Here is a 17947-nt window from a genome sequence, read left to right on the forward strand (position 1 = left end):
GGAGGACATAGTTCCTGACTGGACAGCAAGGGTTCCCCACTGCTGGGCTCCCAGTTTCAAGCAGGGGTGTGTTATGTTACATTATTACCCAAGATGTAGGACTCAGTAGGAAAAGTAGTAACTAGAATAAAAAACTCCAGTGTACAGTTACTTACCATCAGCACCAGTACGTAGTAGTTATCACCTCAGATGGCAAACCACTTACCCTCTCAGACAACTAACAGAGAGAGAAAGGAGGTTTATAAAGTTCTAAAATAAGCCGCCTTTGGAAACGGAGAAAAAACCAAAAAAACTCTGAAGCCAAAAGAACCCCAGCAGGGGCTGTTCAGGGCCACAGAAAACCCCCAGTGGCTCACGTGCAGCGCCTACAACCCCAACATCACATGGCAACACAGTGCTGCCACGGTATTTTTACCCAGAGATCTGAAAACAAGCCTTCCTAAAGAGAAGGGTACCCAAGACAGCAGTTAGAACTGTCTGCCAAGGAAGGATTATTTTGGCCACGTGGTCTTTTAAAAAAATTACTGCAATCTGAAAAGCCTCCATTTCCCACTGCATCAGTGGTTCTCCCACAGCATCTCCAAAGGGTGTCTGTCAAACTGTTTAACAACAGGGTCAAAGGGTAATCTGGAAAAGATGCTCCTGGTGGGAGCAGTACCACATGAGCATCATTGCCAGGCACGTGTCTCCCAGGCACAGGAGGAATTTGGGTGTTGACAGCACCCAGGAACTCTTTCTCCTGTGCAGTGTCCTGCTGCCTCTTTGCCTCTCGCAAAAACCCACTTGGCTCCCAAGGAAAGCAAGTCAGACTCCGCTACAAAATACCAACAGCGACGGTTTTGGCAAAGTCATCTTTCTGAAAGCCATGTTAAAATAGAGAGGGTCATTATTAAACTGACCACATATCCTTTTGGAAAGATTCAATCTCAATTCCACAACTCTGACGACATCAGGTGACATTAAAAAAAAATAAAAATCTCTATTTACTCTGCAAGCTGTGAGAAACCACTCAATAAAAGGATTACCAACCCCATTACAGTAAGTGGTACTATCAGAAAGGTACTATTATCACATCCTTACCACGACAGGCACTGTGTCCCAGCAGTGCCTGCAGGATTCAGCCCTTAATTCTTAATCTTACTGAATTAATGTTTCTCTTTCTTAGACTAACAGCTCTAAATATATCTTTATATAACCTTCCACTCAGAAGCACAAAGAAATGTTAAACTGGAGCCAAGGATCATCTAAGGAGAAAATTATGAAACAGCCGCCTATGTGTGCTGCTACTCAATTAACATCTTAACATATGCCATGTTACATTGTCTGGCTTGGCTCACGGTGATAAAGAAGTAAAATGGCTGTAAAAGCATTTCAATTAAATATTTAGAAAGCAGAGCTGCACAAGGTTGGAACATGTTTGAATTAGCAAAATGACTACTATCTATACTGCTCAGCTAATGGTGTAAGAGCTTTAGCACAGGGTGCCAAGAAAGGAAAGCACACCCAGGCCGGGCAGGACTCCCCTCCCATCACACCTCTCACCCTCGGGCGTGCAGCAGCCAAAAATCAGGTGGCTTCTGATGCCACCTAGGGGCTCTGTCCCTGCCTGCACTGCTCCCTCCCCGGGGAGAATCCAATGTCATGCCCCAGACACCAGGCACTTGAGCCCAGCATAAACACAGGCAATCAGAGGCAAAACATTTAATACAAGACAGATTAGGTCTTTCAGGATTCAAATGTAGATATATTCTTATTCCAGAAAAAAAATCTACAGGGACCATAATTGCATCCTGGAAGCACATAAAGTATTATTATTATTTTCCTAAAGGATAAAAATAGCGGGAGTTGCGTCCACCAGCAAAGTGTTCAAGTCTCAGGCCTCGAAAAGTAAACCAAACAAGTATTCAACAATTGGTAAATATTGGCTCTTCAGCTCGAAGGCAGATTTCTCCTCAGTCCCAGCCAAACCACCCTTCTCAGCGAAATCAGGAAGGAACAAGCACAGCAAAACGATAAAACAGTGCAACCAGGCAGGGCGAGCTGCAACGATTCATCCTCCCTGTAACCTAATCCACCCCCTTCCACTCGCCAGGGAGAATAAGCCAGACCGGTTTTCCATCAGACATAAGGAGCAGCACTGCTGCATCACAGCGCTGAAAAACATAGTGGTTCAGCAAATGCAGGTTAAAATGTGTCAAACACATGACTTCAACACTTGCTACTGAAATAAATGCCATTAAAATATTTCATATAGGATAAAAATTTAATCCCTTCACCATTTGTGACACTGTGATCATTCTATGAGTATAAACAATGCCAAATATACAAACAGCTGAATAAAGAAGGAAGATAAGGCTGCTAATGAAATGCCCAAGACTCAAATGTAGCCCATTGTAATGAACTGCCAAGAAATAATCAGCCAGCAGACATCAGAATACCTCCGTCTGAAATTTAGGTCTATAAACATCTTTTAGCTCTCTGAAGAAATCTGTTGTATTCAGTGCTAAAGGTTTGTTCCACTATTCTTAAAATAACTGAGAAGAACTTGCAACAACCACACGCGGCCAGGTGCTCTATTCCAACAAGACAGTCATTTAACTACCTGGTTGGGTTTTATTATATTTATATAAATTCAGTATTTTGCCACAAGTTACTTTAATGAACTCTGAGAAGAGACAAAGAAAATGCTTTTACACAGCTCTCACCCTGGTTTGTTCAGCACTGCTCTGAATTAAAATCAGTGTGTACTGTTATATTCAAGCAGGAGCCTGTTCCAAGGATGCTATGCCCTCTGTACAGGATGTGGGAAGATCATATGACTTTAGAGGAGCTGCATCCTATATTTAATACTAACAATCTCTGATCTCAACAAAGTATCATGAAAAAAGATAGTTTGAGTAGGATATCCCACTGAAAGCAGAAAGGTGGGTGCAAGTCACCAGACAGGCAGGTTTGCGGTTAAACAGCAAATCATCCATTGAAATGGCTCACATATTCCACAATAAAAACTTCTGGGTTTAAAACTAACTATGAAAAACCAAATAAATCTTTGGTTGCTTCTGAATCCAGTCTATAGATAGCTAAAAGATCTGCTGGGCTATTTTCAGCCATCGTCAGCAGAAGAGAATCACGTTATTACTTAGGGGTCTGAAATGGAGATGCTGTAAAGCACATGGAGATTTTTCTCCAGCCTTTGTCCTATAAGGCTCTAAGAAAGGATGCCCTGAAACCAAGGGGGTGACAGTCCTCAGCAGCACTTAAAAAAACAAAACCAAAAGCAAACAGGAAAAAAGTGCACCCACAAAACACATGTGCACAAAATAGTTTCCCTTCTGTGCCTGCAGGGCCAACAAGCTGAGAAGGAGGAAGAAGCCTCCAACAGGGCACAGACTTTGTCTTCCACTGCCCTTCCCTTGGGAAAGGGTGGGTACAGACAGCTGATGGCAAAGCAAAACAATACTCATATAAGCAAATAGAAACAGTTCCACACTCTGCTTACACGTAACACACACCCATAAACATACAGATTGCATAGGGCTATGTTTACTGCACAGAGCTCTGAGCTCAGGTGAATCCAGTGTAACAGCTCCCAGGGTCAGCAGCTCTACAGCAAGGTTTTCCTACCATGTGTTTCCCAATGCTGGTGCAGGTGCCCGGATGGCAGATTTAAGCCTGCTGATAAAAGCTGTGTTTCTTCTTCTTTATTTTGCATTATTACCTTCAACATTTTCATGACCCACACCTATCCTAGTTATGTCCTATTAAAAGAGAGATTTGCTACTGGTTGTACCTCTTCATTTCCCTATTCATTTGGTGCCCAGGGAGGTATTGTCTGGTTCACAGTGCCACAACCCTATCCAAGCTCTTCTGTGGCCTTACCCCGAGGGAGCAGAGCACACCCCCTGCACTACTGAGCTGGCACCCCCTGCACCACAAGCTGGCACTCAGACACCCCACATAGTCACCCCCTCTCCAAAACCCACAGGGCCAACAGCTGCACATGTCCCACTGTCAGCCTGGACAGGAGCCCCAGCCTTCATGCCATGCTGCCATCTCAGTACTACCTTGGCCTGGGAAGTGGAGAAGCATTCCATGAGCTGCACTTCACAGGCACTTCACAGACACTGCACTGGGGAGGTCCAGCTTAACCCACAGTGTTTTCCTGGCACACTCTTCATCCTTCCTCCATGCCACAGATACCCATCACTCTTCTCCATACTGACCAGCTCCCCCATAGGCATCAGCCTGTCTTTCTGCAAACAAATGCAGCTTTAATCCAGCCCTCTCCTCTTGATGCTGCCTGCAACATCCTGTTACCTCTGCTTCTGCCCTGACCTCTGGACATGTGCACTCCTCCTTCTCCTTGCTCCCTTACCTCTCATGGCTGCCCACCACACAGCTCCTCTGCACCCTTTTTTCCACTTGAGGAACCTGTACCCGATTGCTGACTCCCAGGGAATGCAATCCTTGCAACCTCTTAGGTTTCCCTGTGCTGAGTAATGCCCTGAGTATCTACATGCACCCTCCAAGCATTTGCCTACTAAAAGGGTCACCTGCTTCCTCGTGCTAGATGGGCATGGCTTCACTGCCACAGGAAAGTCAACTTCTCTCCCTGACCTGTGCCACACTGCTCACTAGCACATAGCAAAACCCTACTCCTGTCCTTGACTATTTTGTAGAGGTGAAAACCTAAAGCTGAACTTAGGCAGGATGAACATGGCACTGCTGCCCCTTGGTGACCATACAACATCCCATCACAAAAAACTCCTTGTTCAGCTCCCACAGGTTCTTTCAGGCCTCCGTTGCTCAGCCCTGCACCTGCACACTGGGGCATTTCTCACTCACCTCTGCCTATCGGCTATGACCCATTCCAGGCACAGAAACTGTCTGGTCTCTGCAAATAAAAAGCTGTGAGCAGCCAGAAGTCTCCTGCCTACCTCAAAGGTCAGTTCACTGAACACTAGAGCAGTGTAACCCATCCGTTTTCCATCCTCTGCCTCAGGGGGTAAAGAAAATAAAGTTTGTGGCATCTTTTAAAATTGTTTTAAACCCTTAAGTAGAATCTTCAGAGAAGTTACAAACACGTGCTACTCCAATTCTCAAGGATTTCTTTTGAAACATTTGAGTTCCCCTCACCTACAACCCAGGTGAACTTCAGTTTACTTGCAGACTCAAAAGCTTGTCTAAACCTGTAAGCTGCACTTGCTTAAAATTAAACCTGCACAAAATTTAATTAAGTTAATCTTGTTTAAGTTCATACCTGCATGCATCTATTTCATTTTGCACCTACAAAGCTGGGTCTAAACACAATTGCACTCACTCCTAAGTGGTAGCTTAACTGTGTCCAATGAGCACTTTACATGGGTCTGCTCTGCAGGAAGGGCTGCTCCCACCTGGATCACGTTCCTGGCTCCCAGGCTGCAGCACCATCAGGCCTGCCTGGTCTCAGAGCAGCAGGACTGACTGACAGCCCCACTGCCAGCACAGCACACGCTGCCAGCGTGGGGCAGCCCAGCATCACCCACTCAGCACCTCCACTCCACCCTCCCTGCCAGGCTGCCTCTGCAGCCACGACGAATGAGCAAGCAGGTCTATCAGAGTATTGCTTTCATCTAAAACCTGATTCATGAATGGAAATCATGAACAGCGAGCATCTGATCAGAATTTAATATCCCACAACTTTAGGGTTCAGTACACTCTGTCCCCTTGGAACAGTTTGCTGCAGGCAGGCTGTGCTATGCCTGGCTCTGCCACACCATCCTACTCTAGGCAACCAAGGGGATGGGACCCAAAAAACTGGGAACTTAGCCATTTTCTTCTCAAGTAACACACCTGCTTTGCAGGCAAAGAGTTGTCCATAAGCATTTTGATATCTATTTCGGAAGTTTTCACATTGTCGTGGTTTTCTTTTGAAAATACAGCAGGGGGCACGTGATCTGTCTTAGTACAAGGTACTGAAGCCAAAACCCCACAGGTCACTGAGTTTAGCACCCTGTTAAGACCATTTGCAGAACACCTGCAGAAATTCATCATTCATATAACATGTATATTCCAAACATCCCAGGCAACTGCACAGTTACACCACAACTTACTTAGCAGAACAGAAAGAAACAGAAAAGGCTGTCCTTGATTAAATCTAGATCAGACTTCAGAAAAGCGGCATTAAACTTCTGACTTTGCAAAAATCATAGCACCAGAGAATTATATTTAAGAGAGATGTAGACAGAGATTCTAAAGCAATACTCACCGAGCTAACCGTGCTGTTGAGATTCACCTGTAGGCTGCAGCATGTAGCTGACTAACATCTCCCAGCATCAAACAATTCACTGAACTGTGCTTCTGTAAAAGTGTCACACTAATGTTATCCACAACTACTTGTCTGATGGGTCCTTCCAGAAGGAGACATTGTCTAAGAGCACCACAGAACTGACAGGTCTGGATTTTCATTCCTGTGAACCACATCATGCATAAACATTGCAGTGGGAGAGCAGATGTCTGCGTTAAGGGAATGAAAATGTCCTTATGTGATTATTAACAATTTAATTTCAATTTTCAAGGTGAACTATATGTTGCTTTGCCACTCCTGTGCTCAGCCACTGAACTCATCATACCAAAACTCACCTTTCTGAGTTTGACCAATTCCAGAAGAATACGAGGTACTCGAGCTACCTCCTGATCCTACGCTGGGCCTCATCTACCACAAAGCTACTGGTATTTAAAGTATTCAGTGGTAACTAAGAACTTCACTAAAGCAACAAGAACTCCTGGGAAGTGACAAATAGCAATTAATAGGTTCTGCCCTGCACACTCTTACCCATTGCAAATATTTTCCCTCTGAACAGCTGGAGCTGTTGACTGACAACATCCCAGTAGGTGCATGTGTGACCGAGTGTTCACAGAGGGGCTTCTGCACACTGAACCATGGTTCACATCATCTGTATTTTGTTTTTCAATCAAGTTGCAAGTTTCACCAACTTGACTGTACAAACCACAGTGACAGATGAACCCACTCTCTTAATCCCTCCAAGAAAACTAAATTGCTAGCAAGAAAAAGATGCAGTCCATGGGAATATGCTCCATGAAAGCTAAATGGGAACTGCTTAAACTCATAGGTAATAAACAAAACAAAGCATCTTGTGTTTCATTATTATTCTTAGCCTGCAAGATCAAGACCATTGCCTTTTTTTAGCCATTATTAATCAGGAAAATTGGCTACTCAAAGTACATTCAGGCACGGATCTATAGGGTAATCAGACACCTGGCTTCTACTCGGAAGTAATCAATAAGGGATAGGTGTTTGAATATCCTCATGGATCATGGACTTAATTACAGAGGTTACCAAATCTTCAGGGTCAGCACTGGCATTTTTTGCATGATCAAATGATCTACAAGATTAATTGCATTTAGACAAACCTTTGTTCAATGTAACTAAACACATACAAACCACCAGCATTTCCAAACTGCTGTAAAAGGGAAAATAAATGCTTTTTCTTATGTCTTCAGCACATTTGTTCATTATTTGAGATTTGTTTCTTTGACTCAGTAAGCCACCTCCAGATGTTAAATACAACTGATAGATTCTGTTCAAAATTTCCCAGGGATATTTCTAGGTCTTTAAAACCATCTGCCAATCCCATTTCATTCACTTGTTGAATGGAAGAGGCAAATACACTTTTCTCTCAGCTGCCAATTCATTTCTCAACTTTTTAGGAGTCAGTGATTGAACTACACCACTGGAATCAAGCATAATGAAAGTGATGCTGCAGAGCAGGCTCCTGGAGCCAAAAGCTGGCTTAGCTCTTCAGCAAACTGTGGTTCCAGGTGTGCAGCTTCCAATTACTGCCAGTGAGTAATCTGACTGTCTTTTAAATACCAACTAATTTATTTAGTCTACGTGACCACTAATAGCAACTGTAGGCTCTCCTAATTTATAATGCCAAAAGGCTTAATAAATAAAGAAATAAAAAAATCAAACAATAAAGAAAATAGACCAAGTTATTATACACTTTATATCAGAGGGACTTTGTCATACTGTGTCAGAGCTTGGATAAAACAGGTTTCTGTGGCACTGACTTCTGCAAGATTACTTCAAAATGAATTTTGGCCTTTGCTTCAGTCCACCCCATCACAGCAGAAAGAGCTACAGCCTTCAGCAAGGGCTGGGCACTGTCCAGCCTCGCAGATGCCTCACCCACAGCTCCCAACTTCTATGGAACCAGCACATGGATCACAGTGATCCCTGACCTTGCACTGAAAAACACCAGGAGAAGCACAGAGCATCTGAATCCCAACACAGAGAGGGACAGGGAAGCTATAAGAGGATGATGACAAGTACCAACAGGCACAGCTCACTCCGGCAGGGAACCCACCCTGCATGGAGCTTCCCGAGGGCACAGGCATCCACCACCTGCCTGCTCTTCCCAAGAAACTACTGCCTGCACACCTCCAGCACAGACAACAGCACAAGACCATTCCCTGGTCTTGCCAGAGAATGTCCAGCCCTGAAGCAGAGGCCTTGAGTCTCAATTTCAAATGGCCTCCAGACACAGCATTCACACGGGATCCAGAATCCCCTTGTAGGATTCTTGCCTCTGGCTTAATAAGCACCCAAGCCTCTCCAGTAGCTTTCCTCCACTGAATAAGCATTAAAACTAATATGTGGTTCTGGAGGTAGGAGTTGTCACCATTTTTCAAAGAAGACTAAAAATGAAGACTAAAATTCCATCCACGAAAAAATACTGAAAAAATGTTAAAGCTTTTCAATTTACTGGCCTTCAAAGAGTTACCATTTGTGGTACTGAGTAGCTGCCTTTCCAGTCTGTATTTTCATGTGGCAGTGGTCACACAGGAGTATTTTTACTACAGTCACAAAGACTTCTCCAAGTATTAACAAGTGATTTCTAAACAAAGGCAAGAAGGTGATGAGGAAGATGCAGGAGAACAAATTGTCCATCCTACTATCCAGCACACCTTGCTCACAAACTAATTCTTGTTTGTCCAAGGGATGCTTGACAGACACTTCCAGGCAACCTTGTACTGAGAAAAAGATGCAACAGTTTGTATTGCTGCCTGCTTTAAAAATAGTTTAATTCACTGCTTTAAAGGCAACCAAAGTAATGAACTGTAATTCCTTCTGTCCAGTGCAATCCAATCTTTTCACTCGCAGGTGCCCCAACAACCTTATAATGGCACTTAGGAACTTCTGTGTAAGAAATACATGTTGCCTGCATGCCTGTGAGGCCATCAAACAGAAAGGACAGCCACTGATCACAGACCTTGACATTTAACCACAAACTTCCTCTCAGGAGGGGATATGAATACGCCTAATTTCATAAACAAGTTCTTCCCAGGAACAAGATTTTCTTCCCAAACTTGAAGTACCTGACAATCAGTAGGTGATAGCATCCCCAGTCAGCTCCTGGGAAAGGCTAAGTAGGACTTGTTGCTGTGGAGGAACACAGGTCCACCCCAAGAAACCCACATCCATAGACACAACCCCTGTCCCAGCACCACCATGTGCCGCAACACGCAGAGTGTTTGGGGTCACAGCTGGGAAAACACAACAGCTCACGTTGCCCGAGTAAGAGATAAAGACTGGACCACTCACCAGGTGTAAGACCAGTTAGGTCCTCCTCCTCCACGGGAGGCCTCTCCACCACAGCCCCAGGGTGCAAGTCCCACCACCCACAGAGCCATCCCCATCCCCATTCCCACCGGCAGCAACACCTCCTCACCCTTTGATGGGTACAATGTCACTGCAGCAACCACAAGCAATTAAAAACAAGATAGGAGGAAAATATTTGGGAAGTTTTGAATTTTTTTTTCCACTGTCTTAATGATTAAACATTCAACAATACAAAACAGTTGGCAGCTTACTGAAACCCTGTTGATGGCACAGCAGCCGATAACGAGCATCCTACTTGATGGGAGATAATCCTTTTTTCATTAAATCAAGAAAGCATTAAAATTGAGATACTGGCTAACTCCATTTAGAACAAAACAAAACAAACCCTCAAAATGCCCAAAGATCCAACAGAACACCACAAAACATGCCACCAGTTCCAGAATTTTAAATTTAGGGGATTCTTCTCATTTGCTTGAAAGTACCAATGTGTGCTGGCCTTTTGCTTGGGTTCTTTCTGGGTGACAGAGCACCCACTGCTTTTTTATCTATTCAATTCACCTTTTGAATTTTCAAACATACAGTCCAGCATTCTACCTCTACTGCTTCAGAGGCAAGCTGGAAAGCTACCTCCATCTCCTCATCACAGTTTAAAAATAAAGAGTTCCCTATTTATATATGAGGCTTTGTAATATCAGATATTAGAAAAGCTTGAACCAAAAATCCAAATTTGGATCCTGATCTGAATTTTGCAGCTCTGGCCCTTCTCCAAATACTTCTGTTTGGCAAGCGGTAGAGTAGAGTAACAAGAGAAGGCAACATACATAAGTTATGGGATCTGTGTAAAAACATTAAGCTCAACCCCTGCTCTCAAAACTACACACACACACACAAGGACTAACAAAACCACCCCAAGCTGCAATTAATTAAAAGATTAATCAGTGCTTCAATATAAATCTGATCACCCAAACCCAAGCAGTACCACCATCTCGCCCAATTACAGTACTTCTTCTGAGTCATTTATACATCCAGGAACTTTTTTTTTTTTGGGGGGGGGGGGGGTTTCCAAGTGTTCTTTTCAGGAGAAATTTGGATTCCTACTCACCAATGGCACACAGACATGTGAATCAAACAGAATTGCCCCAAGTGGCAAGCAACCCAGCTATGGAGGCCTGGGATGACAATCTTGAAATTCTGTGCTTATTAAGAACTCATTAGAAATGCTGCTCTCAATCACAGTGTCACACAATCTGACTTGCTTCGATGAAGAAACTCCAGCAGTGGAAAGTAAAATGTTTATGAAACAAAGAATTGCGTATGTTTGATGCTGTGAAGTCAACAATTTAATGCACTCTAATGCATTTTAAATGAACAGCCGTAAAACTTATCCAAATCTTTTATTACTTGAATATTGTTTCCCCCCACATACTTTATTAGGTTCAATTGTTTCAAGAAATGAAGACATACAAAACCCATGAGCAAGAGTGAAAAATCCACTCTTCCTACATGCAGATTTATAAAGATCTTTTTTTTTTTTCCTGCAAAGCTATTTCATCCAACTCAGAGCCAGGATATTCAATAAAACCTCAACTCCATTCTCAAAAGGTTACATAAAGGTCACCATTCATTTTATTCAGGTTTATTTTCCAACCTTGTAAAAATGCCTCCAGACCAAATTGGCTTCCACACCTGCTGACCTAGAAACTCCACCACCGTGGTGGCCATGCCCCTTTTGGAGAGTTGCTTCTCCTCCCACGCTGACCTGGCACGGATTCCTGCCACTGACCTGCCCGCTCCCGCAGCCAGTGGCACGGGGGAAGGCTTTCCCAACAGCACAGGGATGTACTTGCAGAAGAGTAAATGCTCTTGAAGGAATTCTTCTGGGGGGGCTTCCCCACAAAAGATGGGTTTCCTCTTTACAGGAACGCGTAGGAACAGATAAAGGGTGTACCTGGACCTTGTTCAGGGGAATGGAAGGTCTCCAAACAACCCCCCAGAGGCCACCTCCAGGAGAAGTCAAGTTGAAAAAGTGACAAATGGTGTAGGATTTACTTTGCCCAAATTCATGAGATATGCACCACAGATGGTTACACCCTGGCACATAGTTTAAAATTTGTTGACAGTCAAAGACAAACAGGCACATGAACTGATCAGATGGATTGTTTTATAGAAACAACTTCCCTAGGAGCTGGCCCTCACCAGAGAGAATATTTTTTTCTCCACAACAATACATTTTCTCCCCAACTTGCATAGAACCAGGTGGAGTGAAATGAAACAAATTCCACTTTCTCTTCCTATCCATCTGGGGAAGCAGAGTGTGAAGGAGAATGACATGCTGCTAAATCCTTTGCCCAAGGAGGCCTGACCTTCCCTGAAATCATCAGGAACTCTAAAATATGGTCCACGGTTCAATTTTTTCCTATGTATTTGACTACTTATACACCCTATCAGGAAATACATTTGGGACAGACAAGTCTTACCATCACCCACAAACAATGGAACCAAAAACCCTGGGAAAACTGAGTTACTGACAAGAAATCTTGGCAGTTTTACACAGCATATCTTAGCGGAGGGACTCAAGGTACTTTTTCAAAAGATGTAAACACACGTCTGATGTTGCACAGATTTAGTGAAATGAGTGCAGCCTGCACACCTGCCAATGATAATTATTTGCCTTTCCCCACAGAAATCAGTAATCTGTAATTGAAGAATTATAAACTGTGTTTCCCACTTCTAACAATGAATTAACCAGGAGGGAATGATGGTGCATTTTGGGCTGAAGCACAGAATAGCCACAAAGAATCTGCAATCAGTTAGAGGAAATTTTAAGTTCTCCACTCAATTTTACAGGCCATGTAACAAAATACTGAGTTATATTGGGCTTTTTTCTCTTATTTCCTGCCTCCTTTTCCCAAGCTACAGGAAACAGAAAGAGAGAAAATGCAGATGGACTGGTCTCCAGATTAGTCCAACCTTACTAAAGAAATGTATGTTTTAAAAAAATACATATAGGGTCTTACAGCAATTTCAACTGCAGAAGAAAACCACCAAAAAGGTGCATCCACCTACTTTGCTAAGAGCCTGAAACACACACTCCTTGAGCTTCCCCCTTCATTGCCAGGCATTTTATTAAAAATATCAAGACTGTCAATCATTTTTTCTGCTGACCTAACTATACAAGTAAGTAACAATTCCTATAATGAAAAACCTCAACGGCATTTCCCAAGTTGCAGAACATTTGCTCTGCCAACAGCTAAGTGATGATCCAGGCTTGCTGACAATGCCTAATGAGGAGTGATGGATGCAACTGCAGGAGGGAGCAGGAATGATGTAAGTCCAAGAAAGAATGGAGCCTTCCAAAGATTAGAAAACATTGGTGTTACAATCAGCTAATCTGGTTTTCTAGCACGATACCAAGAGCCCAAAACTAACAAAGGCACAATTCACCTCCTACTCCTCCTTCAACACGAGACAAAGTGGGCCTTAGGACATATAATTTCGGCACTGCCCGGCCTAGCTCATGTGGTTTTCCATTACAACTTCTAGCTAGAAGAATGATTTGAGGACGAAAATTACGGGTCTGAAACCCACACCCACGTCCAGCTGAAATGGCTGCAAATGCAATGCTTTGTGTTTGCCACTCCACACTGCCTGGTCCTCAGCCTGGTTTGCACACGAGACTGGGGAGGGGAAGGAGAGAAATTAATCTCTCGAGCAGAATTACTATATTCAAATCCTAACAGATGCCTCTAGGACAAAAAGAGCTGAGATGCAGGCAAGGTGAAAGAGGTTGGGGCCAACCCATGCACAGATGCAAGCACCAGATTACTATTTACAACAGTAAACAAGTGCTTATTGAAGAATCATCACCAGTTATTCGCAACAGCGAACAAGAAAACAAACCTGTCCGTTCCTTCAACGTTCGCAGCTACTGGATTTTGGATTAATACACTGAGTGGGGGGATTAAATTGCCTAAAACTGTTGGTCTTTTTCTTTCACGCCATCGAGACAGACCCTCAGCTCACACCATCCTCCCCTGGCCACCTCCCCATCTCAATCCTTGTGCCACGCTGCTTTTACATCCGTACTTCGCTGTCTTCGGCGATAAGATATTCTTTGGCAACTCAACGGGATATTGAGTAGACTCTGTCTTCCCCACCATATGTTTGGGTACAGAAACATCGTATACAAATAACACACATTCAGTAATACCCTCACCCGAAGAAAATAATTGAAACCCCATTAGTCTATATGCTCAGACAGCTGACTAGGGAGGTTTTCCCGCCTCGGGCTCCAACGTCTGGACAAAAAGCTATTAATAAATATGAAAGCTTTAACGAATCTAAAGGGAAATAAAAACAGGCAGATTAAGGCCCAGTGTCCAGTGAAGACCAGGGCAATTTAGAAACCCGCCCATCCCGACACTAATCAGCCAGGCTGGGCTCCCAAAGACGTGTTCTCCCCGTCTAGACTCCTAATCCGTCAGTGGGAAAAGACATCCAGTATTATTTCTGCCCACTTCACCCACACCGTAAGAACATCCAACCGCCTCAGCAACTCGAATACGCAGCACCAAACAAAACCAGACACCACTTGGCTGGATGTGTTCAAGTGGGGCGGGCAGGACACAAATACAGCGAGACAGTGATGAGCTTCAATTACTGTAACCAAACAGCAGTTAAATACCTGTAGGTGATGTTGCAGTGCAAATAAATACTTCCAGATTTGTTTTTAAGCACAGCTAAGTCACTCTTTTATCTTCCCCTCCTCAGTTCAAACTAAGGGTCACTTTATATGCAAAAAAAAAAAATAAAAAATCACCCAAAACACCCCAAACAAACAAACAAACAAACAAACCATCAACAAAAAATCCCAAAACAGACTAGACTCCTAGCAAGCACATTTTTAAGTCTTCAGTAAATATACTGACTGTGCCTACAAATATAACCAGCAGGATTTAACCTATTGTTTCAATTTAAGGGGCTCCACATGTACACAATTACTTAAGATGTTTTTGTCAAATTACATTTTAATTTAATAAACAGAATAAAATAAGTATAAGTTGAGGTACTGAATACCTCATTGTCCCACTCGTGGCCTGCATCACACTCTATATTTGTCTGTACAGGGGAGGGACAAGCACAGACTTGTTTGTGATCCTCAAGTCCAGTATTTCAGTAGCTGCTATATTTTGCTATACTACTATTTTCATTGACAATATAATTTGAAGACTGAAACCCTTAAAATAAATAAAAAAAAACCAAACAACAAAACAATAACAAACACAGCCAACTAAAAACCTTCATCCACTATGCACAAACATGTGTAGGAAAAAAGGAGGTGTGGGGAAAACAACAGAGAAGAGTACTAATCTGGATGTGCTAAACCCCTTGGGAAGGAAAGAGGGAATTGAATGCACCAGCCTGCCAGCACATGCAACTGGCATGGCAGGGGAAGAGGGGAGGAAGAGGAGGGAAGGAGAAAAGAGGAAGCTCTCCTCTGCACATTACACTTAGTTCTGTTAACAGCAGTGCACTGCCATTTTCACAAACCAGCCTTCCAAAACCTCTCCTGCTGTTTACCCATCACCAGCACCCACTGAACAGAGCAGCAGACCCAAGGTTTTCCACTGTTTACTCGGCTGCAGCGTGCACGACATCCCTGGCAATGCTCCTCATCCTTGCCGTTCCAAAACAACCACCACATCTACAGGAAGATGCAAATTAACGTGAAACTCCAGCCTCAAATGAAGACTGCTTGATCACAATAGCGAAACACGGGGTTTGAAGACATCAAAGAAAAGGTTTTCTTATAAAAAAAAATAACCTTATCTTCAAACACTGCATTTCAACAGCGAAACCCACAGGGAACGGATGCTGCCTGAAAGCAGCAGGGAAGTTGAAGCCTGGTGCAGGAAACAGGTAGGCAGGAGGAACACCCGTGCTGAGGTGAGGAACGCCTGTGAAAGTACCAGGAGACAGGGCTGCAAGGTGCTGGCGAAACCTCTGCTGGTCACAGGCACTTGGCACCAGGAGAGCCACTCACATCGGGGAAAAACGCTGCATTCCTTTGTACCAAACGTGGGTTTGGGCTATTCATCAAGTTTACCTGATTTAAACAAGCAGCTTTCATTTCAGAGGCTAACATTTGTGTTCTTTTCCCTTGAAAAGAAAACCCACAATAAAAGCAGAGGTTTTACTTAGTAGCCATTTTGTCTTCAACTTGGACATGATACCTAATCTGAATGCAATGTAAACATGCTCTCCCAGGCTCATTTCCAAACAGCACGTTCATGCAAAGAGAAGAAAATATGAAAAGGTCATCAACTAAATACCATAATAAATTAGGAAGGCGTGAAGATTTTGTGATCCAAACAGACAGGAAATTCTGCAGTTCATATTCCTTCTCTAGGTCACATTGCAGAGAAAACCAAAACAAAAGGTAGCAAGTGTGGATTAAGCAGAATGAACAGTTATTAACTGCTTAAATAAGTAAAAACTACCACCATGCCAATAATAAATACAATGTCAGTGTGCCATACAATAAAGGAATCGGAAGGTAAAATTATATTTAGATTCTCTTTCTTTTCCAGCTACATCCATTCAAACCACACAATCTAACTGTAATATGACGTAATATGCAAGCTAGATCAGTATGTTTTTATTGGGATGAGTACATGTATAAAATATACACGGTGTGTGTATATAAACGAAAACATTATACGAGTAACCTGTATTTACAACTCCCAACTTTCACTATACTTTATCAGCACCCTCAGCCAAAGGCAGCTTTTAAAAACATACATAAAATACAAATGCTGCGGGTGACAGCCTCTTGCAGATATTTTTTTATAAAAAACACAAAGTGCTTTATTTGCAGTAAGCTGAACTCAATTCACACAAATGCACACAAAATAAAATTCTTAAGTCAAATGCCGGTTTACTAGGAATTTTCTTTTAATTTCTAGGGAGGAAAAAAAAACAACAAAACAACCTGGATTCCTATGCAGGAACTTGTAAACCATCACAAGTTCCAGCCAAAACTGCACTCGAACAGCCCGACTGGGACCTCGGGAGAGCAGAGGGTTTCCAGGGAGGCTGGACAATCGCACCGTCCCCGCTGGGCTCCGCATCCCCCGCCGCCCCAGCGCCGCGCCGGGGGCTCCCGAGCGCGGTACAAACGCGGCCGTGCGGGAGCTGCGCCCGCGGCAGGTGCCCCGCGCCCCGCACACGGGACCGTCCCTGCCCCGCGGGCCCCGCCGCGGACACGCGTGTGCCCCGCGCCGCCCGCACAAAGGGGCCGCGCCCCCCCCCCCGGCCCTGCCCCGGCCCCGCGGGGCCCGGCCCTTACCAGATGGAGCTGCGGATCTTGTGCTGCAGCGCGCTGGCCTCGCCGCCCTGCAGCCCCGGCACCAGGGCCGGCAGGGCCCCGCCGGGCGCGGGGGTGCCGGCGAGCCGCCGCGGCGGCTGCCCGCCCTCCGGCTGCTGCTCCTCGGCCATGGGGACGCGAGCGGCGCTGCCCGCACTAGGCCTCTGCCGCAGCGCTCGAGTGAGTCGCCTTCCCCCGCCGCCCGGGGGACATCACGGGCGGAACCCGTCCCGCCGCTACGCCGCAGGATGGCGAGCCCGGCCCGCGGCTCGGCGCATGGCGGCCCGGCCCCTGCCGCCCCCGCGCAGGGTCGCTCGGCGCTCCCCCCGCCCCGCAGCGGCAGCGGCAGCACCTGGCCCGGCCCGCCCCGCCGCTCCTCGCCCCGCGGCCGCCGTGCCCGCCCGGCCGCGCAGTGCGCAGGCTCGGCGTGCCCCACACACGGGCCGCCCCGCGGAGGGGCCGGGGCCGGGGGCGGCGAGCGCGGCCGGGGCGGGGGCGGCGGCCCCGCCGGCAGCACCGGGACCCCCGCCTTGGGGAGGGGGCGCTGCGCCCGGAGCGGCCCGGCGGCGAGAATAACACATACACGCGTGTCTGTGTGCGATGTGTGTGTCTGTGTGTGTTCCACAGCGGGTACGGCACACGCAGCCGCCCCGGTGTCCGGGCGCGCCGCAGACACGTGAAGCCGCTGCGGCGGCAGCAGCATTGCATTACATCAGCTGCGGCACCGTGGCCGGGAGCGCCCCGCAGCCGCGGCTGATAACAAAATAACAAGTGCCTGCCGTGTCCCTGGGGGAGCCCAGACCGGGCCATGTGTGCCCTTAGCCTGCCCGTGCGTCCCCCGCACATGAATGGGGCCGGGCTGCCATCAGTGCCGCCGGCCTTTACCCACAACCTTCCGTGATCAACGTTTTCCCCAAAATTTAAGATGCTCAGGTACCACAACTGTATTCTGTGAA

The 17947-nt window shown here is 45.5% G+C and overlaps 1 protein-coding gene across 1 annotated transcript in view; it reads right to left on the minus strand.

Annotated features, from left to right (window-relative positions):
• RFX7 (regulatory factor X7) overlaps positions 1–17072 on the minus strand; it is a 49889-nt gene extending 32817 nt beyond the window's left edge. The window contains exon 1 of the mRNA XM_032700204.1: positions 16974–17072. The gene's annotated coding sequence lies outside the window, so the exon portion shown is untranslated. The remainder of the gene's footprint in view (positions 1–16973) is intronic.
• Positions 17073–17947: the final 875 nt, after the last annotated feature.

This window comes from Chiroxiphia lanceolata, chromosome 12 (assembly GCF_009829145.1).
Source record: "Chiroxiphia lanceolata isolate bChiLan1 chromosome 12, bChiLan1.pri, whole genome shotgun sequence".
Lineage (NCBI taxonomy): Eukaryota > Metazoa > Chordata > Aves > Passeriformes > Pipridae > Chiroxiphia > Chiroxiphia lanceolata.